This window comes from Passer domesticus, chromosome W (genome assembly GCF_036417665.1).
Source record: "Passer domesticus isolate bPasDom1 chromosome W, bPasDom1.hap1, whole genome shotgun sequence".
In the NCBI taxonomy this organism is placed as follows: Eukaryota; Metazoa; Chordata; class Aves; order Passeriformes; family Passeridae; genus Passer; species Passer domesticus.
Genome location: NC_087511.1, coordinates 9,116,437 through 9,144,383, shown reverse-complemented (window position 1 = coordinate 9,144,383; position 27,947 = coordinate 9,116,437). Strand labels below are relative to the sequence as shown.

The 27,947-nt window shown below is 43.2% G+C and overlaps 2 long non-coding RNA genes across 2 annotated transcripts; both read right to left on the bottom strand.

The window, feature by feature from the left end:
* Positions 1–237: 237 nt before the first annotated feature.
* On the bottom strand, positions 238–10,632 carry LOC135289101 (uncharacterized). The gene is made up of 2 exons (XR_010351900.1): positions 10,553–10,632; positions 238–696 (listed from the first exon to the last, which is right to left on the bottom strand). It is a non-coding gene; the product is annotated as an uncharacterized LOC135289101 (long non-coding RNA).
* Positions 10,633–17,471: 6,839 nt separating this feature from the next.
* Positions 17,472–21,064, bottom strand: LOC135289017 (uncharacterized). The gene is made up of 2 exons (XR_010351807.1): positions 20,736–21,064; positions 17,472–18,922 (listed from the first exon to the last, which is right to left on the bottom strand). It is a non-coding gene; the product is annotated as an uncharacterized LOC135289017 (long non-coding RNA).
* Positions 21,065–27,947: the final 6,883 nt, after the last annotated feature.

Here is a 27,947-nt window from a genome sequence, read left to right as displayed (position 1 = left end):
TTCTTCGCTAATATTTAAGTAAAAACTTGATAAATCCTAGAAGGTTTAAGATATTGGAATCTTTACATTCAAAGTACTCACAAGAAACAAGATACATCTACCCATCAAAACATGTTTCATAAGATACACAAGTTGTCAAGTCACTGTGCCTAGATTGTGTGTATTCACAAACAATTCAAACATTTTCTTCATGTTTATTAGGCTGAATTGAAGCACGGAATAGAATTCTCCAACCAATTAAAGTCAGAAAGTGGTATGTTTATTGACAGCGCTGGACACATAGAGAGTAACCTCCCAAAGATGTGTGGAATCACAAAGCCCCCAGCTCCATTATTTATCAAAAATAGTCTTACATATTCATATAATTTCACGGAATGCCTATACATATTCATTACCTAACCCTGCCTACCCTCACTTTGTATTAAAATGTATTATAATGAGTTCAAAGTTCCTTCACATTTGCGCAATCCTTCACTTCAAATGGGTCAATGGGTTTTGAAATGGCGAGTGGTCCTTTGAAGCTGAAGTAATAAACATCTTCCTCAAGGTGACTTTTTTGCCTTTGTGTGTTGGCAGGCTTTCTAACCCCTGGGCTATAGTCCAAGCTCCCCAACTTGGTCTTTGTTGGTTTCGGGGCACAGGTGAAGTCACAGTCCTCTTCTTTTTCACAATTAAATCCGCATTCTCATCCTGCTTCTTCAAACACAGTAAAGATAAACCAGTCATATATTACCCTAGCCTTAACTACTCCATCTGCTAATAATTAACTATTCCCCATTGCTTCTACTCTTCTTGGTATACTTTTAATCATTATAAATTGTTTCTATCCTCCTAACTAAATCTAGCTAAACTCTTAACTCTTTCAATTTCTTTAAACCCTTGATTAATTTTCCCCCTTTTTCTATAGGGTTAGTAAATTCTTTTACTAATACACAGATTGTTCCTCATCTAACCAAGTCATATGGTAAGTATCTTTCAAGGCTATACCATATGCTCTTGACAATGAAGTCAAAACTGCTACTTGTTGTAGCATCCTCCAATTCCACATAGGTATTGCAATGGAAAAAATTAAGCTTATGCCAACTAGAATGAGCAAAACAATAATTGGATGGATTAGGGTATTAAGTCTACCAGTTGCTTTCAATGACCATCCAAAAAGTACATCCCACCAATGATTACTTGCTTCTTGCTTTATTCTTTGCAAAACCCTGCTAATTTCCTCTGCATCATGATGAACAGTTATTAAAACCTTTTCTCCATTCTCTTTAATTTCTCTCAAGATCTCGCTCAGATCTTGATGTTTTATTGTGGCACTGATGTTTTATTTATGGCATTGTGAGCCATTCAGGAACGGGAGGAGGAGCATCCTTTGTTCCGGAGTGACTCATTAACAGCGGCCTCTGGGGAGCATGGTGAACAGGAGAGGGCAAACAGGGGTGTGGTCATGGCAGTTTGCACAGCAGCTCGCGAAGGCAGGGCAAGCAGGCAGGGTTGCAGGTCTTCTTGCTAGTTAGGTGTGCTTTGTGTTTGAGGTGTTTCTGTTGGCTGCTTGATTTTGGGCTTTCTCTTAGTAATGGTTTTAACTTGGTCAAAATCTGTGTTTGGTACAAGTGTTTGTGACCAAGTGGAGCCCTCCAAAAAGGATGGGTCTGTACAGACCCATTCCTCCCTGGAGTGTTTGAGCTTATCAGTGGTTTCATGGGGTGTTGTGGAGGAGGCCTGCCTATGGTATGAACAGGTGAACAACCTCCTTTCGCTGGTGGCCGAGCTTAGGGAGGAAGTTGAAAGATTAAGGAGTATCAGGGATAGTGAAAGGGAAATAGACTGGTGGAGTTTAGCCCTTACATCTTTAAGAGAGGCCCACCAAGAGTCAGAGGACTCATATGCCTCTCACTCTCAGGCAATAGAAGGGCACCTGGTAGATGAAGGGGAGTGGAAATGGGTCCCTGCTCGGGGAGGTAATAATAAAAATTCCTCCTGCCCCCCATCCCCTAGCCAGGTGCCACTTCAGAATAGGTATGAGGCCCTGGATCTAGAGAGCCAGCCAGATGATTTAGAAGAAAACTATCTGCCCAGTGAGCCTCCCAATTATGACTCATCTAAAAGACAGAGTACCACCTCTAACATCAAGAAGAAAAGAAGGGCAATCGTAGTGGGTGATTCCCTTCTGAGGGGAACAGAGGGCCCCATATGTTGACCAGACCCACCCCACAGAGAGGTCTGTTGCCTCCCTGGGGCCCGGCTACGAAATATCACTGAGAGACTTCCTGGGCTGATTCGGCCCTTTGATTATTACCCACTGCTGATACTCCAGGCTGGCAGTGATGAGATTGAAAAGAGGAGTGTCAAGGTGATTAAAAGGGACTTTAGGGCACTGGGTCAAGTGGTCGATAGGACAGGGGCACAGGCAGTGTTCTGCTCAGTCCCTTTGGTGGCAGAGAAAAACAGTGAAAGGAATAGGAGAACTCACATCATTAACAAGTGGCTCAAGGGTTGGTGTCATTGGCAAAATTTCTTTGATCATGGGGCAACTTTTATGGCACCTGCTCTACTGGAACCAGATAGGATACATCTCTCTGTCAAGGGCAGAAGGTTTTTAGCTCATGAACTGGCAGAGCTTGTTGAGAGGGCTTTAAACTAGGTCTGAATGGGGAAGGGGATGCATCTGGGCTGTCTGGAAGCAGGCCCAAGGGTGGTAAGCCTGAGTTAGGAGAGAAATCAGTAGCCCAGCTGAGGTGCATGTATACCAATGCACGCAGCATGGGTAACAAACAGGAAGAGATGGAGGCCATGGTGCAACAGCAGAGCTATGATGTAGTCACCATCACAGAAACATGGTGAGATGTCTCACATAGTTGGAGCATTGCACTGGATGGCTACAAGCTCTTCAGAAGAGACAGGAAAGGGAGAAGAGGTGGAGGGGTGGCCCTTTGTATTAAGGAGGCTTTTGACGCCATAGATATTGAAACTAATGAAGATGGAGTTGAATGCCTATGGGTAAGTATTAAGGGGAAAGCCAACAAGGCTGACATCCTACTGGGAGTCTGTTATCATCCACCCAACCAGGAAGAAGAGGTGGACAACTTATTCTATAAGCAGCTAAGGTACTGTTTCAGGATCACCAACCCTTGTTCTCGTAGGTGACTTCAACCTACCAGACATCTGCTGGGAACTTAATACAGCAGAAAAGAGGCTGTCCAGGAAATTTTTAGAGTGTATGGAGGACAGCTTTTTATCACAACTGGTGGGTGGGCCCACCGGGTGAGGGACTATGTTAGACCTGCTGTTTTCAAGTAGAGATGGGCTGGTGGGAGATGTGGTGGTTGGAGGCTTTTGGGGCAGAGTGATCATGAAATTATAGAGTTCTTGATATTTGGTGAAATGAGGAGGAACACCAATACGACTCTTACATTGCACTTCCTGAGGGCAAACTTTGGCCTGCTTAGGAGACTTAATCAGAGAGTTCCTTGGGAAGCAGCCATTAAAAACAAAGGAGTTCAGGAAAGGTGGGCATACTTTAAAACAGAGATCCTGAGGGCACAGGAACAGACTGTCCCCGTGTGCCCAAAGACAAGTCGATGAGGTAAACATCCAGCTTGGATAGGCAAGGAGGTCTTGAAGGAACTTAGGAATAAAAGGAGGATGTATCATCTTTGGAAGGAGGGTCAGGTCTCTCAGGAAGTATTTAAGGGGGCTGCTAGGGCATGTAGGAAAAGAATTAGGGAGGCCAAAGCTCAGTTCGAACTTAATTTGGCAACTTTTGTAAAGGATTATAAAGAATATTTTTGCAAATGTATTAACGGCAAAAAGAAGGGTAAGACCAACCTTTGCTTTCTACTGGATGCGGGAGGGAACTTAGTAACTGCAGATGAGGAGAAGGCGGAAGTGCTTAACGCCTTCTTTGCCTGAGTCTTTAGTGGGAAGACGGCTTCTCCCCAGGACAACTGTCCTCTTGGGTTGGTTGATGGTGCCAGTAAACAGGATGATTTCCCCATTATTCAAGAGGAGGCAGTCAGAGAACTTCTGAGATGCTTGGATATTCATAAATCTATGGGACTAGATGGGATCCATCCCAGGGTGATGAGGGAGCTGTCAGATGAGCTTGTGAAGCCACTTTCCATTATCTACCAACAGTCTTTTCTCACTGGCGAGGTTCCAGATGACTGGAAGCTGGCCAATGTGACAGTCATTCACAAAAAGCGTGGGAAGGAGGATCCTGGTAATTATAGACCAGTCAGCCTGACCTCAGTACCTGGCAAGATAATGTAGCAGTTTATATTGAGTGTCATCATGCAGCATCTACAGGATGGCCAGGGTATCAGACCCAGCCAGCAGGGGTTTAGGAGGGGTAGGTCATGTTTGACCAACCTGATCTCCTTTTATGACCAGGTGACCCGTCTGGTGGATGCAGGAAAGGCTGTGCATGTTGCCTATTTGGACTTGAGCAAGGCCTTTGACGCTGTCTCCCACAGCATACTCCTGGAAAAGCTGACAGGCCATGGTTTGGACAGGAGCACTCTTTGCTGGGTTAGGAACTGGCTGGATGGCCAGGCCCAGAGAGTGGTGGTGAACAGTGCTGCATCCAGCTGGCGGCTAGTCACTAGTGGTGTCCCTCAGGGGTCTGTGCTGGGGCCAGTTCTGTTCAATATTTTTATTGATGACATGGATGAGGGTATTGAGTCTTTCATTAGTAAATTTGCAGATGACACTAAGCTGGGAGCATGTGTCGATCTGTTGGAAGGTAGAATGGCTCTGCAGAGAGAGCTGGAACCGCTGGATGAATGGGCAGAGTCTAACAATATGGAGTTTAATAAGTCCAAGTGCCGAGTCCTGCATTTTGGCCACAATAACCCCCTGCAGCGTTATAGGCTGGGGACGGTGTGGTTGGACAGTACCCAGGCAGAAAGGGGCCTGGGAGTACCAGTCAACAGCTGGCTGAACATGAGCCAGCAGTGTGCCCTGGTGGCCAAGAAGGCCAAGGGCATCCTGGCTTGTATCAGGAATAGTGTGGCCAGAAGGAGCAGGGAGGTCATTCTCCCCCTGTACTCAGTACTGGTGAGGTCGCACCTTGAATACTGTGTCCAGTTCTGGGCCCCTCTGTGTAGGAAGGACATTGAGATGCTTGAGCGCATCCAGAGGAGGGCAATGAGGCTGGTGAGGGGCTTGGAACACAAGCCCTATAAGGAGCAGCTGAGGGAGCTGGGGTTGTTTAGCCTGGAGAAAAGGAGACTCAGAGGCGACCTTATCACTCTCTACAACTTCCTGAAGGGTAGTTGTAGTCAGGTGGGGATTGGTCTCTTTCTCCAGGCAGCAACTGGCAGAACGAGAGGTCACAGTATTAAGCTGCACCAAGGGAAATATAGGTTAGATATTAGGAATAAGTTTTTCACAGAAAGAGTGATAATGTACTGGAATGGTCTGCCCAGGGAGGTGGTGGAGTTATCATCCCTGGATGTTTTTAAAAAAGACTGGATGGGGCACTCGGTGCCATGGTTTAGTTGAGGTGTCAGGGAACAGGTTGGATTCAATGATCTTGAAGGTCTCTTCCAACCTTGTGATTCTGTGATTAGCTGCTTTACCAAGGTAAGGTTCATGCCAGTAGGTGCAGGTCATAAATGGTAATACATTGTGTAGTTGGCCTTTATCAATTGGTGGGAGACAACTGGTACTGAATATATAAAATTGCACCCTACAATGTTAACAAAATTACAAATGCAAAAGTTGGAGTGATTTTTAACAGGCAAATATCTGTCTTCATTTTCTATTTTTACTGAGGCACAGGCAATTCTCAAGCATACACAGCCCTGACCAATGTATATAAGCACCATTTTCTGAATGGTGTCTGGATGGATCTCAAAGTGGCATACACCCTGTTCAGTATCTTGGACATCAATGGTATTACTTTCACAGACGAATCCCTACTATTCTCAAGTAACACAGGATTCTACGTTTACAGTTTGCCATTTCTTCTCTACCATCCTGGTCCATACCCGATGTTCAGAGGGGTATAGTACTGCCTTCTCACAATTTAATCCTAATGCAATGATAAGGTGGATAACATAGATTATAGCTCTACGTAGGGTAAGTATGAAGGCACTGGCTACATTAGTAATGGGGTCATAAGCAAAATTTACCATAGTCCACCAAGACTGCAGTCTTCTTTCTGAACTCAAGGCATTATCCCAAACAACTTTTCGGATTTCAGTTGGGAAAATGCCTTCACTTCCTTCTCTTATAACTAAAGACTGTTGACTGCATCCACAACTGTGCTTGTATACAACTAAGAGCAAAAGATACTTTATCTTGAGCCATACTAAGTGCCTTTACTATTCATTTGTGGTCTTGGTCTTCAGCTTCCTTTAAATTTGGTAGGACTTTCGAAACTTGCCATTGGTTAGCCCCTAATGCCAACAAAGATGATTGTAAAGGCTGCTTTATTTTTGCCAAATCACTAGTTGCAGTGGCCAGTTTGTCTATTAATATTTTGGAATCAATTCTGTTCAAAACCCCTAGCTCTGTACCTATCATTCCAGTCAAATCCCTTCATATTCTGCCTCTAAAATGAGCTTGCTTCTGCAACCATGTTGTCCAACCTTCAAAGGATGTTTTTAGAAAAGGAGAACAAGCTGGGTGAATCTTTGAAATGTTCATCTACATCAACAGTTCAACACGCTTGAGGGACCATTCTGGGTTAAACAATAATTGTTGCTGTCCCATGTTTCTGACTACATATGGTCCAATTTCATAGACTTTGGGTTCAAGCTTAGGGAGCACAGTTGAGGCTCAGGTGCTTGTAGCCAATTTGGTTGTTGTTGTTGTGGTTGTGGTAGGCATGGCATCTATTGTAAATTTGAATCAAAGTCCCATAGTACTCTGGGCCCAAATGTACACTACTGTAACAGTTTGCGTTAGTGTAAAATTATGCCAACACTCCAATTTGTTGGGATGATTATTACATATTCTGTCTACCGGAGCAGATGAAACATAAATTTCTCTTGCTTCTCATGGGTAGTCCCATTGATCATTCAGCATCCTACTTTGATGACCTCTCCCATAATTCCTCGAAGTGTCCATCCTACCCACCACCTTGACTTTTCATGCTGCCACTCATGCTTTTCATACACCGAGTCCCCGTGCATGACTACAGCTGATCGGTTCAGATCTTTGATAACAGAATAACCTCCCATATAGCCAGTGACCCAATTAAAAGCTTTGGACCAAGGCTATTCAACATTGTTCTGAGTAGAAGTACTTTCCTGAATTATTGTTACAGCTATAAACAAAACTAATGTTCCTGACCGCAATATGCTCATTTTGCCCGAGTAAGCTTTAGTTTCAGTTCATTATCACCCGGTGTCACTTTCCAAGGTTCTTCAGGAGCCTTTTTCACTCACGTATGGTGAATCCAGGTGTTTTGTTCCTTAACTTTGATTGCAGTAAAGGTGGTGAGGAGCACCTGGAATGGTCCTTCCCACTGTGGCTCCAAAGTTTTTTCTGCAAAAAGTTTAACTTAGCCACTTGACTGAGGGTGATATGGAGTGTGAAGCTCTCAGTCTGTGCCTAAGTGGTGGCTAATTTGCTGCACAATTTTTGAAATAAAGTGTAGTCCTCTATCTGAGGATAGTGTGACTGGGACTCCAAAGTGTAGCATTATTTCTTGTAACAATGCTTTGGTTACCTCTTGTGCTTTGGCAGTTCTGGGAGGAAAGGTTTCTGGCCATACTGAAAAGGTATCTGTTAATACTAATAAATATCGATACCCCCTTTTCTGGGGAGTTCTGAAAAATCAATTTGCCATTGTTGTCCAGGCCTATAGCCTTTCACAATTTGTCCAAGCTTTGGTTTGGGGATATTTTTGGGCTTAGTTTGGAGGCAAAGATCACATTGTCGGGTCATTTGAATAATCATACTTTGTAAATTTCTGGCTAGAATCCTGTCTTTTAAATAGTTATGCAAAGCATCAACTCCCCAATGTGTTTTCTGATGTTCCTCTTTTACAAGTGACCATAGTAAATGAGAGGGAATAACAAGCTTTCTTTTTCCTTCCTTTATAACAGCCCACCCTTCCTGGTTATAGCTCTCTTTCTCATCCTCGATAAGCCTTCTGTCTTTCTTGTTATAGTTTGGCTGACCTTCGAAGGAAATTTGTCCATGTGAGATTAAGGCTGCCTCAACAGGTTTCTCACCTTCAGCCCCTTCTTTTGCCTCTCTGTCCTCCAGCTCATTCCCTTCTTCCAATTCAGAGCTCTCTTTCTGGTGTGCCTTGATATGCATAATGGCTACCTTCTCAGGTAGCTGAACTGCTTCCAACAGTTTTATTATCTCTTGTGCATGTTTAATACTTTTCCCTTATGAATTCAACAGTCTGTTCTTTCCAAATCGCTCCGTGTGCATGTACAACCCCAAATGCATACCTTGAGTCTGTATAAATGTTGATTTATCTTCCTTTTCCCAATTCTAAAGCACAGGTTAAAGCAATTATTTCAGCCTTTTGTGCAGAGGTGTTTCTTGGTAGCAGTCCAGACTCTATTACCTCTCTGCAGGTGGTGACAGCATACCCAGCTGTCCTGGGTTGACTATATAATGCTTTTATCCCCAATTGTCTTGTTCTGTTTATACCGAATAATAAGTTTTACACCTTTAAGACTCTCTTCCAGACAGTGAAGAGGGGAGGGAAGAAGCACGCAGTTTGTTTTCAGACTGCTCTCACTCCTCCACATTCCTGCTCCTGGACTGTGTTGTCTGCGGATGGACAGACAGCTGGACAGAGCTCCTTTTTCTCTTTTTTTCTTGCTTTTAGTTAGTCTTAGCTAGCTGAGGCAAAGAAGTTCCCTGGACTGTGATTTTTTCCTTTTTTTTATTGGACCTGTTCAAGCCTGCTCTGGACTGAACACTCAGAAGAGCACCGGCAGCTCCACCTGTGGCCCCCACTGGCCGGGCCTGGGCCGCAGCGTTTCCAGCACCAGAGAGACTGATCAAAGACTGAGTGAGACGAGCTGCAACCCGGGGAGGAGACTGTTCTGAGTTTGCTTTTTTTTTGGAGCAGTGAGAAGTTTTATTGTTTAATATTGTTTGGTTTCTATTGTTTAATAAACAGGTTTCTTTCCACTTTTTTCTCCAAGGAGATATTTTCTCCCAAACCAGTTGGAGGGGGGAGGGGCAATTGAATCTGCTTTTGTAGAGAAGCCCCTTTGGGGGTTATCTCCCAAACTTGCCCTAAACCAGGACACCAGCCTATCTCTTTGTGCTGATGACATAACTGCTCCCATCAGTGAACCAGGTCTCTGTATTATCAAGGGGGGTGTCCTCCAAATCTGGAAGAAAGCCAGTGTCCGCCTGTGGGAAAGACATTTTGTGCTGTTCTTGTGAGCCAGTGAAGGCTTCCTGGAGATAAGGAAAGCCCCTTATCTTTCTCAAGGAACACATCAAGGCTATCACTATGGCAATGTGATAGAAGAGGGAAACTTAAAAATACGGACGTTAACTGGCTCACAAAATGACGTGGCTCCATGGTTACCTATTAGGAACTTTGTTTCTTTCTTATTACCAATGGGCAATGTATGTTTCTGTTAAGGAAATGTAAATATCTTGAAAAACTATAAAAGCAACATGTTGCTGTAATAAATCTCTCTCATACACCCTTCTGATGGAGTCTGGGTGCTTTGTGCAGTGTCGCCTTCTATAGCGACATCTGGTGGCTGCCCACCGTGATTGCAACTGGACCATAAAAAAATAAAGAAAAAAAAAGAGAGAAAAAGTTGAAGGGTACCCTAAAAATGAGTGAAGGCAGCAAGGACGCTGCGGAGGTCCGGACCTAATTCAGACATCTGATTCCAGGTGAGTGATTGGGAAAATAATGGGAAATAATTTATCAAACGAGGAAAACTGTTTTGCCCACGTGGAAAACTTTAGCTGAAAAGGAAAAATGTTAAAGCTTCTGATTATGCTCATCGTAGTTTTCTGATATGGTGTAAATCACAGGACTTTGAAGCTGATGCCAACACTGCTTTCAGTGTCCGGGCATGGAAAAAGGTTGGGAAAAGACTATGGGAAGTGATATCTAAAGGGGATAAGACAGTTGTCGATTTGGCTACTACCTGGAGATTGTTGTATGAGGCATTGAAGGAATGGAAAGCAGAACAAGATAGAGGGGAGGAATTGGAGGAACAGGACTTAGAGCAAGAAACTGAAGCAGAGGAACAGGAGGAAGATGAGGCTGAGCCTGTCGATGTATCTCCCCTGGAGGAGTCTGCCGCAGTTGCTGTGGAGGTTCCCCCAGGGTTTGCTCTTGTGAGAATCAAATGGCAGGCTAAGACTGTTCCTCAGTATTTATCTCCAAAAGACTATGTTAAACCTGTGTATACTTCACCGGCTCAGCAGTTAGTTGAACTGAGTACTAAATCGAAGTATATTACGCCTGCACAGCAATTAGCAAAAATGAAGTTACAGAAGAAGCAAAGTGAAAAACAGGTTGGGTCATCGGCCCTTCTCTCTCTCTCTGGGCCGTTTGCTCCGCCCTCACCCTCCCCTGGATCGGCTGCCCCTCCGTTACCTGTACCTCAGTCAGCTGCTCCTCCCCCACGCTCCCATGGTTCGGCTGCTCTCTCCCTGCTTTCCCTTGAGCTGTCCGCCCCTCCTTTGCCCTCCTTTGAGTCAGTCTGCCTCCGCTCCACCCCCAGTTGAGCCGTCTGCCCCCCCCCCCCCCCCCCCGAACTGGTTGAACAAATGCAGTCTTTAACATTATGTCCTTCTTTGTCTAGTGATAGTTCTGATGATAAACTGCCGGTTATAGCTACATGTAAAAAGACACAGGGATCTGTTTCTGTAAGACCTCATAACAGATCCAGGCCTGCTGTTTCTTGGACCCTGCCTCCCTGCCAGGTGGCTGTGACTCCTCGACATCCTTTGCAATTTTGGGAGCATGTGAGAATGAAAGCAGCTAAAATGGGAGATTGGAATTTGTTAGAGAAAATAGGTCCACCTAAAAGGATGGAGATGGCTGCTGTTGCTTCTGGTGGGCTTGTGGCTTTTCCTGTTTTCAAAGCTGCTCCTAATTCAGAACAACAAGACAGCCATCAGGTTTTTGCATGGAGGGTTGTGCAGGATCTTCAGTCAAAAGTAGATCAGTATATTGTTAACTCTTCACAGGCGATGCAAGGGATTTGTGTTCTAAATGCTGATGTACTTGCGCCTTATGATATTGTTCACCTTGCTACGATTCTGTTTCAGCCAGTGCAGTATGGTGTATTTCAAGCTACCTGGAAACAAATGGTTGAAAGAGTAGCATTGGACAATATGCAACTATCTCAGCACGATCCACGTCATGCTGTGGGAGTTGATGCCTTGCTGGGCAATGGACCGTTCTCTAATCTGGATTTGCAGGCAAGATGGGACCCCCTGGTTCTGGCACAGGCCCAGCAGCTGGGTATGAGTGCCTTACTTAAAACAATGGAGATGGCAGCTCCTAAACCAAGGTATATTACCATCCAGCAAGGGGTGAAGGAACCTTTTCTGCAGTTTGTGGAGAGGGTTGCTGCAGCCCTTGAGAAGCAAGTAGAAGATGATAAGTTGAGGCAAACTTTATGCAGGTAGCAAGCTCGGGACAATGCGAATGAAGATTGCAGGAGAATTATTGATTCTTTACCGGGAGACCTCTCTCTGTCTGATCTTGTAGTTGCTTGCTCAAAGGTTGGCTCTGATGAGCATAAAATGGCTGCCTTGGCAAGAGTCATGAAGTCCTCACCCAGATGTTCTGCTTGTGAAGAATCAGGGCATGGGAAGACACAATGCCCTCAAACTGCTGGATGATGTATACACTCTAGGGTAATTTGGACTGGTAAAGTGCCTTGTTATTGTTGTGGTAACTTTGGTCAGATTGCTAAATTTTGTAAGTTAAGATCTTTTTCAGGTGGTCGACAAGTGCAGGGAAACTGGAAGGGGAACACGAAGGGGTGCGTGGAGACACAAATATCCCGACGACAATCATGAGCCCTGCCAGCCCTGCAAAGCTCTCCATTTGTGACCGATACACAGGGGCCACAAGAAGCTCGGCAGGAATTGATATACCGGTAGCTGACACGGTGACTATTTTGACAAGAGGTATATGTAAAGTGCCTCTTGATGCCTATGGTCCTATAGGCCAAGGTTTGAGTGCTTTTCTGATGGGAAGATCTAGTAGCACTATTGAAGGTATTAATGTCCATTTAGGTCTTATTGATTCTGATTATGTGGGACAAATTCAGGCTATGGTGTCTGTTAATGAACCTCCTGTTGTCATTCAAAAAGGTACTTGTATTGCTCAACTTGTTTCTTTTATGAGTTGTGTTCCAACTGTAGTGGACCGGAGTTGTGGTACTGGAGGTTTTGGATCGACAGGACCACCTCAGGTTCTTTGGACCCAAAAGGTAACAGATGACCATCCGATAATACAATGTTTGGTCACTGCTTAGGGATATCACCCAGAAACTACAATAATATCAAGTTTACTTGACACAGGAGCAGATGTAACTATAATTTCACAGTTTGTTTGGCCTCCAACATGGCCCCTCACTCAATCAACTTTTGGAGTTGTTGGGTTAGGTGGGTCAACTGCTGGTGCTTTATCTGCTATTGCGATTACTGTAACACATCCAGAAGGCAAACAAGCTAACATCTGACCTTATGTTACTAATGCTCAACCTAACTTATGGGGGCATGATTGCTTAACCCAATGGGGTGTTAAAATTACAACGAAATTTTAGTGGGGGCCACTGGGATGCACAGCCTTAAACGTCCGGTTGTGTCCTTGACATGGCTGACAGATAAGCCTGTCTGGATTGATCAGTGGCCCCTGCCTACTGAAAAGCTTCTTGCCCTGCAAGGCTTAGTGACAGAACAATTACGAGCTGGACATGTTGAAAAATCATTTAGTCCATGGAATACACCTGTGTTTGTAGTAAAAAAGAAATCGGGTAAATGGAGACTTTTGCACGATTTGCGGCGGATAAATGCTGTGATGGCCGCAATGGGTGCTTTGCAATCAGGTCTCCCAACACCTACAGTGATTCTGCAAGGATGGAAAATAATTATCATTTATTGGAAAGACTGCTTTTTTACAATTCCATTGGCTGATCAGGATAAGGAAAAATTCGCCTTTACTGTGACTTCTTTAACTCTTGAGGAACTGGGCCAAAGATATCAGTGGACCATTTTACCTCAAGGAATGAGAAATTCTCCAAGTATTTGTCAATGGGCTGTGGCACAGGCTTTATCTAAGGTCTGAGAGCAATTTAGCAATTGTTATTGTTACCACTATATGGATGATATCTTGTTGGTGTCCGAGGATAAACAACAATTATTGGCTCTCCAACAATGTGCTGTGAAAAATTTAGAAGCCTTTGGTTTGGTTATCGCCCCGGAGAAAGTTCAAAGAAAGATTCCTTGGAAATATTTGGGCTTGATAATCACCAATACACAAATTGTGCCTCAACCTGTAAAATTCAACATTGAAATTAAAACCGCTGGTTGACGTACAGAAATTGGTTGGTGCAATAGGTTGGCTTAGGCCATACTTGGGGATAACTAATCATCAACTGCAACCTTTGTATGACTTATTATCAGGGGTTGCTTCTTCTACCGATGAGAGACATTTGACCACTGCAGCAAAAAAAGCTGTAGAAGAAGTTGAATTGGCCTTGGCATCTAAATTTGTTAGCAGGATAGCTGTTTCTGTTGGTGTGCAATTATTTATTTTGAGATATGATGAGATACTATGTGGATTATTGTGTCAATGGAATGATAAATGGGAACATAAATTGCATATTTTGGAGTGGATATTTTTGTCTTTCAGGTCCCAAAAAACCAGCTCCAGGTCTGTATGAGCTTTTTGCAGACATCATTATCAAAGCTCACAGATGCTGCCATGAAATCTTAGGCCATGATCCTGTAACTATTGTCATACCAGTACAACAATGGTATTTTGAGTTGTGTTTCGAAAACAATCATGAGCTGCAATCTGCTTTATCCTCCTTTACAGGTCGGATAGCATATAATTTACCTTCTCATCCTATTTTGAATTTCACTAAGAGGATTCCCTTTCAGGGGAAACAACTTTGCTCTTCTGTGCCAGTAGAAGGTGCAACAGTTTTTACAGATGGATCTGGACGAACTGGAAGAGCTGCTGTAGCCTGGAAGAAGGATGACTGCTGGGAATATGAAGTAATGGTTCAACAAGGGTCTCCTCAGTTAATTGAACTTTGTGCCATACTTTTGGCCTTTATTTCCTAGTTCTATAAATATAGTTACTGATTCTGTTTATGTTGCTAATTTGGTGAAACAGCTGGATCAAGCTGTGTTGTGTAATGTAAAGGAGAAACCATCATTTTTTATGCTGTTGAAATTGTGGACTGTTATTCGTAATCAAAAGCATTCTTATTATGCACATTTGTAGCCATACATCGCTACCTGGTTTCTTTGTTGAAGGTAACGCCTATGTGGATTCCCTTGTGGCTGCCTCAGCAGTAAAAATGGTGCCTAATGGGTTACAGCAAGCTGTTCTATCTCACCAATTTTTTCATCAGGGTGCTCAGGCGCTACGGCAGAAATTTAAATTATCACATAGTGAAGCAAAGTTGATTATTTCTTCTTGCCCTGATTGTCATATATCTCATGTTTCACAATACTATGGTACTAATCCTAGAGGCTTACTCCCTTTGCAAGAATGGCAAACAGATGTTACAAAAATGCCTGAATTTGGCTGTCTAAAGTATGTCCATCTTACAATTGACACCTTTTCTCATGCCATGGTTGCCTCAGCGTCGGCAGGTGGAACAGCTCGGGATGTTATTCGTCATTTTTGCCACACCTTTTCCATCTTAGGCGTTCCATCACATGTAAAGACGGATAGCGGCCAGGCGTATATTTCAAAGAAATTGCAGGTGTTTTTTCATGCCTGGGATGTTGGTGATTCTACTGGTATCCCTGATTCTTCAACAGGCCAAGCAATTATTGAACGTGCCCATGGTGTGTTGAAGCAGCAGGGACAAAAACAAAAAGGGGGAATGCAGAGGGTGTCTCCTCAAGTGAGATTGGACAAAGCTGTCTATGTCTTAAACTTTTTACGTCCTTTACCTGACTTGCAATTGTCTCCTATATTCTATCATTTTTCATTGTTGAATTCAAAACAACCAAAGTTTCAGAAAGGTATTAAGATATGGGTAAAAGATTTAATCACAGGAAAGTGGATTGGCCCAGTGGAATTAGTAACATGGGGAAGAGGATATGCATGTGTTTTAACAGAAAATGGCCCTTGTTGGGTCTCTGCCCGTTGTGTTAAACCCTATTTGAAGCACACGGAAAAGAATAGGATGGGTGGTTCTAAAAATGAGTAGGTAATTGCATTGGTTATTAGGTAGATGGAAGCATGGACCCTCAAAGAATGTGTGGTAAAGATGGTAATTTGAGACAGAGTAAAGGGAGTTATAGGCTTTCGCTGAAAATTCAAAATTTAAGTTAGTGGATGTTACTTTTGCTTCATTTCCTTGAATTCTCTTACAGAGAGGTTGGTAGTACTGAGAAATGTGTCTTGTACCATTTCCTGTTGCAGGGCACCGACAGTCCCAAAATAGGGGAATTTGATGTACCTAAGGGAGAAGTGTTGCCTTTGCATAGGGGTTGAGTCAGTAGCTGAAGTCCACACTTTGAGCGACTAGGTTGGTTGCCCATTATGATAGCAGCAACCAGTTGTAAAGTTAACTGGATGCTACTTGGTTCTAAGTGGTGACTAGGCAGATGACTTGGTCTCTGATTCTCTGTGTGAGAAAGTTATTTGACTAGAGGTGAAGGTGTCATTCTGCTACAAATGTGTCATCTGGAAATTGCGAGGTCTGTAACGGTATTTGAAGATCTGTCTTTATGTGCCTTGTTTGTATATGAATGCTAAGATTGTGAGGGTGTGTGTTATGGAGTTGGTAGAAGTTGGCTATTTGAATGAAGGATGGATCCTCCATCTGCTTGGATTTTTGCAAGGGCCCTGCAGAAGTCCATAGCTGTTGTATTTGTGGGTCAAATACAAAAAGGGGGAATTGTGGGAAAGACATTTTGTGCTGTTCTTGTGAGCCAGTGAAGGCTTCCTGGAGATAAGGAAAGCCCCTTATCTTTCTCAAGGAACATGTCAAGGCTATCACTATGGCAACGTGATAGAAGAGGGAAACTTAAAAGATAGGGATTTTAGCTGGCTCACAAAATGACATGGCTGCCTGGTTACCTATTAGGAACTTTGTTTCTTTCTTATTACCAATGGGCAATGTATGCTTCTGTTAAGGAAATGTAAATATCTTGAAAAACTATAAAAGCAACATGTTGCTGTAATAAATCTCTCTCATACACCCTTCTGATGGAGTCTGGGTGCTTTGTGCAGTGTCGCGGTCTATAACGACATCCGCCTTTTACTTCCAGCACTGCAGACACTGTATGGGACACTAGCACAGTCATCTTTTGGCTCAGAGTGAACTTGCATGCTTCTTGGATATTCAGCACCACTGGAGCAACAGCTCTGAGACACCCTGGCCATCCTTTAGCTGCCGCATCCAATTGCTTGGAAAAGTAGGCAACTGCTCTCTGATATGGGCCCATGTCTTGTGGTAGTATCCCCAGGGCAATCCGCTCCGTCTCATGAGAAAACAGAAAAAATGGTTTACTCGCATCTGGAAGCCCCAGAGCTGGAGCTGACATGAGGACCTTCTTTAACTGGTCAAAGGCGTGTGTAGCTTCTTTTCTCCATTGGAGATGTCTGTTTCCCTCCATGATCAGGGCATACGGGGGTTTAACCAACAGTCCATAATTGTAAATCCACAGCCTACACTACCTGGTCATCCCCAGAAAGGTCCTCAGTTCTTTTAGTGTCTGGGGTTTTGGGGTCTGACATATTGCTTCTTTGCGATCTTGCCCTAGAGTCCTTTGCCCAGCATTGACCTCATAACCCAGGTAGATGACTGTTTGCTTTACCTCCTGAGCCTTTTTCTGAGCTACTCTATACCCTTGTAAACCCCAAATGTTCAGGAGGCTTACCATCCAGTCTACTAATTCCTCTTTGGTTCGGGTAGCTATCAGGAGGTTGTCTACATACTGCAACAGCTGTCCTTCTTCTGATGGAGCTTCCCAGGACTCTAGATCTCTTGCAAGTTCTTCTCTGAATATCATGGGGCTGTTTTTAAAACCTTAGGGCAATACTGTCCATGTGAGCTAAGTCTTAATGCCCACTCTTGGGATTCTCTCATTAAAAGGCAAAAATTTTCTGGCTGGCTTCATAGAGAGGCAAATTAAGGCATTTTTCAAATCTAAAATGGTAAACTAGGTTAGTTCAGGTGTCAAACATTAGGAAGTATGGGTTAGCCACCACTGGGTGCAGATAGTCAGTAATCTTGTTAACAGCTCTTAGGTCCTGTACTATTCAGTATGATCTATCAGGCTTTTTAACAGGTAAAATGGGAGTATTAAAATCAGATTGACACTCTTTTAATAGTTCCAGCTGCAAAAAGTTCTCCATTACCGGCCTAATAACTTCTCTGTCTTCCTTTTTCAAAGAGTACTGTTGGACCCTAACTGGTTGTTTTCCTTCCTTAAGCTTGACTTGCACAGGAGGTGCATTCTTTGCTCTTCCTGGTATGTTAGAGGCCCATACCCCAGGAAATACCTGATCTATTATTTTCTTGTTAATCTCTTCTTCATCCTCAGTTTTGGTTTTACCAGTTGTTAACATTAAGCTTAGCATCTCCACATATTGTTGATTTCTACCTCCAAAATAATCTCCCCATTCTTAAATGTGATCTTTGCTTCCAGCTGCTCCAACAAATCCCTACCCAACAGTGCCTTTGGAGAGTTTGGAGTGAAAACTGACCTAGAACAGAGAATAGACGGAGTTAAAGAATAAAGTAGGTGCTTATTAGAAGGCGTCAATGGATACACCTTGGGATGGATACAAGAGCCCAGATAGGGCTACACCCAAAATGAACCCAAACTGGTCACAAAATGGACGACCGGTCACAGGGTCTCACACTTTTATGAGTTCTGGTCCATTAGCATATTGGAGCTAATTGTCCAATTACAGCTTTTTCTTATCAAGTCCTGTCCTTCTTGGTTTTGTCTCTTCAGTTCACGTTGTTTATGCTCTTTGGCCTGAAATTTGGATCATTTGTTCTTAGTCCCCAGCTAGAGAAGGAATTGTTTTGTCTGCCTATTCTGTGGAGAGAGCTTACTATCCCCTAATATGAAGCTCAGAACTACACACTAAAGCAGTACAAAATCTGAAAAATATAAAAGCTAAAACCTGAGGCATCATTTCCCCCCTTTAGAGGCTCAACAAGAGCTTTAACTTGCCAAAACTCCATTCTAAATATCTACTAATAATAGGTATTTAAAAAAAGATAAGTATCTAACAATAGTAAACAACGATCAATATAAACATCTAATAAACATCTAACAACAGATTAATAGTAAATAAACATCTAATACTCGATAAATATCTAACAGTAAATGTGGAATAATAGATAAATATATAATAATATTAATAATAAATAATAATAAACATCTAACAACAGTAATGCACAGTCAGGTATCATGCAAAAAAGAATAATGATTATTGTGAACAGTTCTTTGGGCACAGAAGAGAAATCAGTTAAAACTTTTTTCATCTGCATCAGTCTGTTTTTACAGTTGTTTCAGGAGCAGAAACTTTCTTAACTCTGGAGTAGTGAATCCAGGGCCCTTTGCCAGCAACTTTGACTGTGGTGAGGGTGGTCAGTAGAACTTGGAATGGTCCTCTCCACTTGGCTTGTAGAGGATCACTGTCCCACCACTTAACATAGACCCAGTCTCCAGGTTGGAGGGGATGTGCAGGTGTGTTCAGTCCTATGGGTCTGGATAGCATGATGTAATCCTCGAGTTTCTGCAAAGTGGAACACAAAGACATTAGATATTTCTGCAAATCAAGTTTCCCCTTCATGTGAATTTCACCTGGAATATGTGGAATCTGATATGGTCTGCCATTCAGTATTTCATAGGGACTGATGTTATCCCTCCACCTTAGTTGTATGCAGATTCTCAGTAAAGCTATAAGCAAGGCCTGAACCCATGTCATGGATGTTTCCTGACAAATTTTGCTAGTTTGTGTTTTAAGGGTTCCATTCATACATTCAACTTTACCACTTGCTTGGGATCTATAAGGTGAATGCAAATCCCAAGTCATTCCCAAAATCCAGCTAACTTCCTTAACCACAGTTGCGACAAAGTGTGGTACACTGTTGGATGACATCCCCAAAGGAACCCTGAACCTTGGAATTATATGATGGAGCAAAACTTTCACCACTTCCTTGGCTGTGTTACTGCAACAGGGGTAAGCTTCTGGCCATCCACTGAAGATGTCAACTAATACCAGTATGTACCAGTATCCCTCTTTGCGTGGTCACTCTGCAAAATCTATTTGCCAGTAATCTCCAGGATGATCCCCTGCTTTTGTTACTCCTAACACAACTCTTTTCCTCGTGTAAGGGTTGTTTTTACAGCAGATTTCACATTTGCTCACTACTGATTGTGCAATATCAGTCATTCCCTTTCCTATTACTACCTTTTTTAGATGTTTCAAAAGATTTTCAGCCCCGAAATGTGTGTTTTCATGTTCTCTCTTCAATTGTGGAAAAAGAAAACAAATTCCACAACTTTGTAAAAGTTGTTGCTTATTATAGCGCTGGACACATGTGGGGATCACTCCCCTTAAAAGACATGCTTACCTCTGGGAACTCTGTCACCATCATATTTTCTGGAAAAATCCCTTGCCCAGGATTTCTCTCCTGGGAAGCTGAGAAGCCTCACAGAAAAAGGAAAACAATATTATCTCATTTGCTTCTCCTGTGTTTTACTGCTTTGGAATGTGGTTTGGAGATTGTTTATCCAACATGTGAATTGTTTTTACTTATTGGTCAATCAGGGGTCAAGCTGTGTCAGACTCTGAAGAGAGAGTCACAGGTTTTTTATCAGTATTCCTTCTAGCCTTCTGTCTGTATCCTTTCTGTATTCTTTAGTATAGTTTAGTATAGCGTTCTTTAATAAAATATAATATCATAAAATAATAAATTAGCCTTCTAAGAACATGGAGTTAGATTCCTTAATTTTCCTCCCAGCGTCGGGGAACCCAGCAAATACAAGAGAACTCCAGATCCTTTTTTTATCTCACTTACTAATCCATATGCATGGAATTTCATAATAGGTTCATACATACTCATTTTAATGATTTCATGTTACACTTGCAGCTAGTTAGCCTCGCAGCTAGTTTTTTATCAGAAAGTACAGAAAGAACTCCTGGGCCACCCTGCCCTGCCTCCTGCAGTCTCTTCATCTGTCCTTCGGCTGAAGCAGTTGCTTTGAGCATAGGCTTTTGCGAGAGCAGGCAGTCAGACCAAACTGCTATGTTTGCAAGCCACAGACTTCAAAGTTCAAGCCCCACCCCCCCCCCCCCCCCGCCTTATCTCTAATTCAAAGATGTACATTTTACCTAAATCAAAATGAATTTCTACTCTGGTGTCCTGGTTTAGGGCAAGTTTGGGAGATAACCCCCAAAGGGGCTTCTCTACAAAAGCAGATTCAATTGCCCCTCCCCCCTCTAACCTGTTCGGGAGAAAATATCTCCTTGGAGAAAAAAGTGGAAAGAAACCTGTTTATTAAACAATAGAAACCAAACAATATTAAACAATAAAACTTCTCACGGCTCCAAAGAAAGCAAACTCAGAACAGTCTCCTCCCCGGGTTGCAGCTCGTCTCACTCAGTCTCTGATCAGTCCCTCCGGCGCTGGAAACGCTGCGGCCCAGGCCCGGCCAAGGGGGCCACAGGTGGAGCTGCCGGTGCTCTTCTGGGTGTTCAGTCCAGAGCAGGCTTGAACAGGTCCAAGAAAAAAGGAAAAAATCACAGTCCAGGGAACTTCTTTGCCTCAGCTAGCTAAAACTAACTAAAAGCAGAAAAAAAGGGAAAAAGGAGCTCTGTCCGTCTGTCTGTCCATCCACAGACAACACAGTCCAGGAGCAGGAATGTGGAGGAGTGAGAGCAGTCTGAAAACAAACTGCGCGTTTCTTCCCTCCCCTCTTCACTGTCTGGAAGAGAGTCTTAAAGGTGTAAAACTTATTATTTGGTATAAACAGAACAAGACGATTGGGGATAAAAGCATCATATAGTCAACCCAGGACATTTGGATAATTTCCACTCTGTCTCACTCTGAGTTAGCTCCTGAACGATCAGGGATGGGACTACCACCGAGTTTGCTGGTGTAAGAGCTCATCCACTTTCTGTGATCTCAGCTTTAAGAAACTTAATTAGTTTGTGGTCTGCTTGTTCAGATTTTGGGGTGAACCCTAACAAATCAATCTTTTTGTGGAATTACTGGGAGAATACCTTTTTCTGCCATTCCTCATGCTGCTTTATCAGCTAAGCAATTTCCCAATTCTGGAGTGGTTTTCTCTTTTTGGTGACCTCTACAATGCATGATAGCAACTTCAGCGTTTTTTTTTTAATGCTCTCTAAGAGGGCAAGTATTTGTTCTATGGGAATAAATCACATGGGACTCCATTTTCTTCATGGTGGAAAAAGCCCATTATTAATTCACCTAATTCCTTTTTATACAGTTTTACAGACCTTGTGTGGGACTCTAATTGGTTAGTAGTTTTCTTGCCAATTACTTTTATTGGTTAGTAATAAGTTGTTTTTCTGTATTCATTGGTCACTCAAACTCTCCGTGTATATGTGCAGGGAAGATGTTTGTGAAAGACAGTTTTCATTTTTCTATCTAACTGTAAAAACAGTTTATAGAGGTGTAAGTTGTTTTTTTTACCCAGGAATAGCTTATGTTAACAAACTGCTCACAACAGGATTGCTTTCACATGGGAACTTACAAAATGCTAGCTTTGACAAGGCCAGCCACTGATTCCAGGAGAGAAGGCTTGATTTTATTAAGCCTTTCTTTATGATTTTTCTACCTTACTGCAACATTGTTCAGAATGTTTGATTTAATTACCTTGAGCATTCAGAAGTCCTCTCTCCTTCCAGATGGCTCCATGGGTGTGGACAACACTAAATGCATATTTAGAGTCAGTCCATATATTTACCTTCTTTCCTTCGCTCAGGTCTGGGGTTCTCGTCAGTGCAATCATTTCAGCTTTCTGTGATGACACATCTGCTGGCAGGGCCTTTGCCTCGATCACCTTATCCTGAGTGGTCACTGCAGAGCCCGTCATTCTTTTGCCATTTTTCATGAAGCTGCTCCCATCTGTAAAAAGCTCCGAGTCTGGATTTTCCAGGGGCACGTCTTTCAGGTCTGGTTAGCTGGAATAGACCTCTTCAATTGTCTGCAAACAGTCATGCTCAGGCACATCGTCAATTAAGGTGGAGGACAGAAACATGGCAGGGTTAAGAACAGAAGTTGTTTTCAAGGTAACATCATCCTGTTCTAATAACAGTGATTGGTATTTAAGCATCCTGTTGCCAGACTGCCAATGTCCTCCATTTTGTTCAAGTATAGCTGCTACTGCATGGGGTACATACACTACAATGTGTCACCCAAGGGTAAATTTTTGGGCCTCCAGGATCAGGATGACAGTGGTTGCCACAGCCTTCAGGCACCCTGGCCAGCCTTGGGCAACACTGTCTAGCTGTTTAGAAAAGCAGGCCACAGCCCTTTGTTGGTTCCTGAGGTGCTGTGCTAGTACCCCCAAAGTGACATTCAGTCTCTCATATGTAAACAGTTCAAAAGGTTTAGTTAAGTCTGGCAGTCCTAGTGCTGGAGCTGACATTAGAGAGTGTTTCAGCTGCCCATCTTGGGTAGAGCTTTATATGAAGTTGAGTCACACACTAAGGCAGTACAGAATCTGAAAAATATGAAAGCTAAAACTTAAGGCATCATTAGAAGCAACCTAACATGCTGCAAAAGGGGGCAAAATGTTTTCTCAATGTCCTGGGTTGACTATATGATGCTTTTATCCCCAATCGTCTTGTTCTGTTTATACTGAATAATAAGTTTTACACCTTTAAGACTCTCTTCCAGACAGTGAGGAGGGGAGGGAAGAAGCGCGCAGTTTGTTTTCAGACTGCTCTCACTCCTCCACATTCCTGCTCCTGGACTGTGTTGTCTGCGGATGGACAGACAGCCGGACAGAGCTCCTTTTTTCCCTTTTTCTTGCTTTTAGTTAGTTTTAGCTAGCTGAGGCAAAGAAGTTCTCCGGATTGTGATTTTTTCCTTTTTTCTTGGACCTGTTCAAGCCTGCTCTGGACTGAACACCCAGAAGAGCACCGGCAGCTCCACCTGTGGCCCCTGGCCGGGCCTGGGCCGCGGCGTTTCCAGCGCCGGAGGGACTGATCAGAGACTGAGTGAGCCGAGCTGCAACCAGGGGAGGGGACTGTTCTGAGTTTGCTTTCTTTGGAGCCGTGAGAAGTTTTATTGTTTAGTATTGTTTGGTTTCTTAAGTTTAATAAACAGGTTTCTTTCCACTTTTCTCCAAGGAGATATTTTCTCCCAAACCAGTTGGAGGGGGGAGGGGCAATTGAATCTGCTTTTGTAGAGAAGCCCCTTTGGGGGTTATCTCCCAAACTTGCCCTAAACCAGGACACTCAAGTAGGGTCCTGCTGTAAAGTTTCCAAGTGCCCCCAAAAACACCACTGGAGAGAACACACTGTCAGGCACAAAGGCCTCTTAGAGAGGGTCACACTGTAAGAAAACTTCAAAGTATCCAAAAAGCACTGTCTAAGAGAACACAGTGACTCATTTACAGGCACTAGACTTCAGGGAGGGTCACACTGTTCTTCTAATGCCCAAGTAAATCTCTCCCTAAAACCCACACTCTAAATGATTCAAAGCAGATATAAAATTTTTTGTCAGAAAAAATCCCACTTCTGATGCCAATTGAATGTCCTGTTCGGCTATAAAAAGGGGAGTCGGGAAGAGTTCTTTTTGATAGATTTCTCTGACAAAAGTGCAAACGTGGCAAAATATCTGAGAACACTTTATTGATAAAAAAGGGTAAGTGTTCCTACTAAAGGGGGATAGGAAAAGGAGCAGAGAGGGGAGAAAGAGAGGGAGAAAGGAACAGAAGACAGGGACAACGTTACCACAAGAACCCTGGCCCTCTGTCAGTGTCAGCTTGTCAGACGGAGTGTGTGTGCTGTGAACCGCGGCGCATTTGCATAGCTCCCGTGGCAGGCTGGGCGAGATTTCCAAATAGTAGCAGGCTGTGTGTTCCTTCTGTCAGTGGAGAGCAGGCTGTCGTGGCCAAGGGCACAATCCTGGAACAGCTGCAGGTTTTCAGGGTTGGGGTGCCGTGGCTGCAGGCACAACTGAGTGCAGGCAGCGGTGACAGGCTGGCCACTACGGGCTAGTGCTATGGCAGGTTGGTGCAGGTGGGCAAAGCAGGAAACTGCAGCAGTTGCAGTTAGGTGCAAGTGGGCTTGTGCTGCAGACAACGGCTGTGGCTGCGGCTGCGGGCTTGGCTGAGTGCAGGCTGGCAGCAGCTATGCTTGGGAAGCATGACGGGGGCAGCTGGCTGTGGCAGCTCCTGCTCCGTCGAGGAGGCAGCAGAACACGAGGTCATCTCAAAGACAAGCTGGTTTGCGGGACTGTAAAAAACAGAATTCACTGCTTAGAATTTTTAGAAAGTTTAATAATAATAGGATTTTAAAAAGGACAATATTTCTAGCACTGGGGTGCTCTTGGCCAATAGCCAAATAACACACCGGTGTATACAGACAGTGATTATCAGGGGGGTTGAAGAGGCTTCACCATGGGCTCGGTGTTCTTGTGTCTCTATCTTGCTGTTTCACATCCTTTGATAAGGATTTAGTATGTCCTCCTTAAGTTTAACATGGTATTCTCTAATTGTCTTCCGGTACTCTGGTTTGTGTCACAGTTATCTTATCACTTGGACAGGTTGGTCAGTGGATGGCCTTACACTGTTTTTAGCAACACAAAAGCCCTTTTTTTTTTCTTATGCTTTGCTAAGGTCTATATCCCAATACATTCATCACACTATTATTTCTGTAAGTGATACATAGATATTATATTCATTACACTACTATTTCTATGAGCAACACAGTGCATACTTAAGATGATAGATTATATTATATTAACAAGCAGCTAAAAAGAGTTAGAATTGATGCTATTTCTAAATACTTATAATCACTAAGAACATGCATAAGCTAATACATAAATGCAAAAGCCAATATTATCTGGTCATTTCTCACAATCTTTCTTCTTTGTTTTTCTTACTGTATTTGGCTTGAGCTACAACTTTTGCACTTCTGCACTTTTGGCATACTGATACTTTTCATAGATCTTAAATGTTTTGTTTTCATCATCTTTTTATTTTCTCATTAACATAATTTTCTGCTTTTGTCCTTGTGTTCCCGACTTTGGATTGGTGGGTACTGTCATTATTTGCATGTTTTGGACTACATAAGTGATTAATTGAATAAAGCATAGGATCAAATATGGAAGGAAAATTAGACCTGTTGTTCTACATAGTGTTACAAATCTGGCCCTCTTCCACTAGGATATTCTAAAAAAATCTTCCAACCGTCTTTTATGCATTATAGATTCCCACTTTTGGACTGGCACATGGGCTATTTTCTGAATGTTTTTGGCTATATCTAAAACTGCATCCTCATTATCATCAATTTGTAGAGAGCAATCTGATGTGTTAAACTTTTTGCAGCCCCCTCCCTCTTCTGCTAACAAATAGTCTAGTGCTAACCGATTTTGATACACTGCAGCTCTAGTTTGCTTTTGCTGTTTGACTATTAATTCTATGGCCTTGGCTGTTTCATTAGATATGATTTCTACAACTGCTTGGAGTCTTATGATGTGATTCAACATATAAATTGGGGTTTGATATCCCCAACCCCCCATCTTGTGCTCAGGTAGCTGGACCATATGTCTGTATTATCTGTTCAGGTGGCTGCTCTTTATTGCCCCACTTTTGGTATCCCCTAATTTCTCCAATTAGTTCTCTTTTATTTCTTTTTAAGGTATCGTACACCAGTATTCTCAGATCATCTCTATCTTGGCTTGGGAACCGGAAAAAATTGGGTTGTATAATTCTCAGAGTGCAATTTCCTTTCCACAGGGGAGGAAGTTCTGGATAAGCCCTTTCCCCACATATCTAAAATAAGCTATTTGGTGTTTTCTAGTACTTGTTCCTTTGATTATTCATGTTTTCCTAAAATTTAGATATTTCAGGGATCCCATAATAGGGATTATTCCCAGGGTCATTGCACTGGAAAAGTTTAATTTATTTTTCATATTTATATTTTTTTTTCTTCTCCTGGGTCCAATATTCCATGGATTTTTCAGGGATCTACCATGTGAAAGTTTCATTATAAATTTTATATCTTTTACAGGAGGTCTGTCCTACATTGTCTGAAAATTATTCTCTCATATGCCAGAGGCATTCTTCTCTAATTATTTCTGAACTTAATATTTATCCCTCTGGCCAATTTTTCTCTTTTATTTTGGTTCTGTTCTATTTAAGAAGTTCAACTGGGCCTTGGCTACTACCTTTCTATGGCCTTCAGACATTAAAGCTCCCCCTCAAACCCAGCAGTTGGTAACATTTAGCTCTCTGCTGATCCTTTCTCCAAGATCTACAAACAAATTTTTCTTAACTTCAGTATTTCTATCTTATTTTCTAGTTGTTGTTTGAGCTTTGCATATAAACTTCTGTGTGGAGTTGGCTTTGGAGTGGTGGGTTGCTGTGTCTGTTTTGTTTGTATTATTCCTCCCCATATTAAATCTTGTCTCTAATCTTGTTCCTTTTTTTATTCTTGGGTTTGACTCATGGACAAACAAACTTATTTGTCTCCTCGTGGGCACTCTTGTTTTGACCCTACAATTTTGGTAACTTTATACATTCGATTATTTTGTATGCATGTGTCTACCTAAGAGGAGTTACAGCAGTGGTGGCTGACGAAGGTATGAAAGCTAAGGTAAGAATCTTGGATTTTCTCATGGTACAGTGGTCTATAGCATTTTTGGCAGGGATCATCTGGATTCTTAAAGGTGATATGACTAATAAGGAGTAACAGAAGCCCACTATAACGTGTACCCCCACCTTCCATGCCTAATGAGGTTGCTGCCCATAGCATGTGAACATGATCTTCTTGATGGTGGGTATAGTGGTTAATCTGGTCTTGCCTTCTGGCCTCCTGTCATAGTTTGACATGGGAGGAGTTTAGGGAAGTGAGGCAAAAGCTATTTGTGTAACTGACAGTCTGTTGAACTACTGAGAAGCTGGACATGCCTCTGTGAAAAACACATGTTAAAGATGAAAGAAACCTGGGAACTTTCTTTTCCGGTCAGCAAAGGGTCAGCAAAGAAGTAACAGGCCCCAGCCCCCGTCCTGACCAGGCCAGGCCAGGTGGCCCTGCTGCGTGTTAGGCCCCTTCCCCCGGGCCGCCCGCCGGCCCCCACCTCATTGGCCCCATCCTTCTGCGGGCCGGGCCCCCAGCCGTTGCCAGGCAGAAAGGCGAGGGAGGCTGTGGAGCCCTGCAGTATTGTAACCGCCCCCCCCCCCCCCCGGCCAAAACTAACCACAACAGAGTCCTGGCCGGAGCAGGGCTGGCCACAGCTGTTAAGATCTCACCATCAGATCCCCTCCCCCCAGCATGGCTGAGACTAGAGACCCCTATGAAATAAATGGGCAGGAGATCTTTCTCCTTTTTAATGCCTTTATTAAAAAGAATCAGCTCAGGTGGGGAGAAATCAACGGGTCGCGCCCACACAGCCGTTGCTCCCAGGAGTGGCACGGAGGAGGAGGGTGATGCAGCTTTGTCCGCTGGTCTGCAGGCAGAGCTGGGGATTCCGTCCTCACGGGTGATTAGGAGATTCCGCCTTTTCGATCCAACACCCCGGGTCGTCTCTCTAGTTAACATCTTTTCAGGTTAG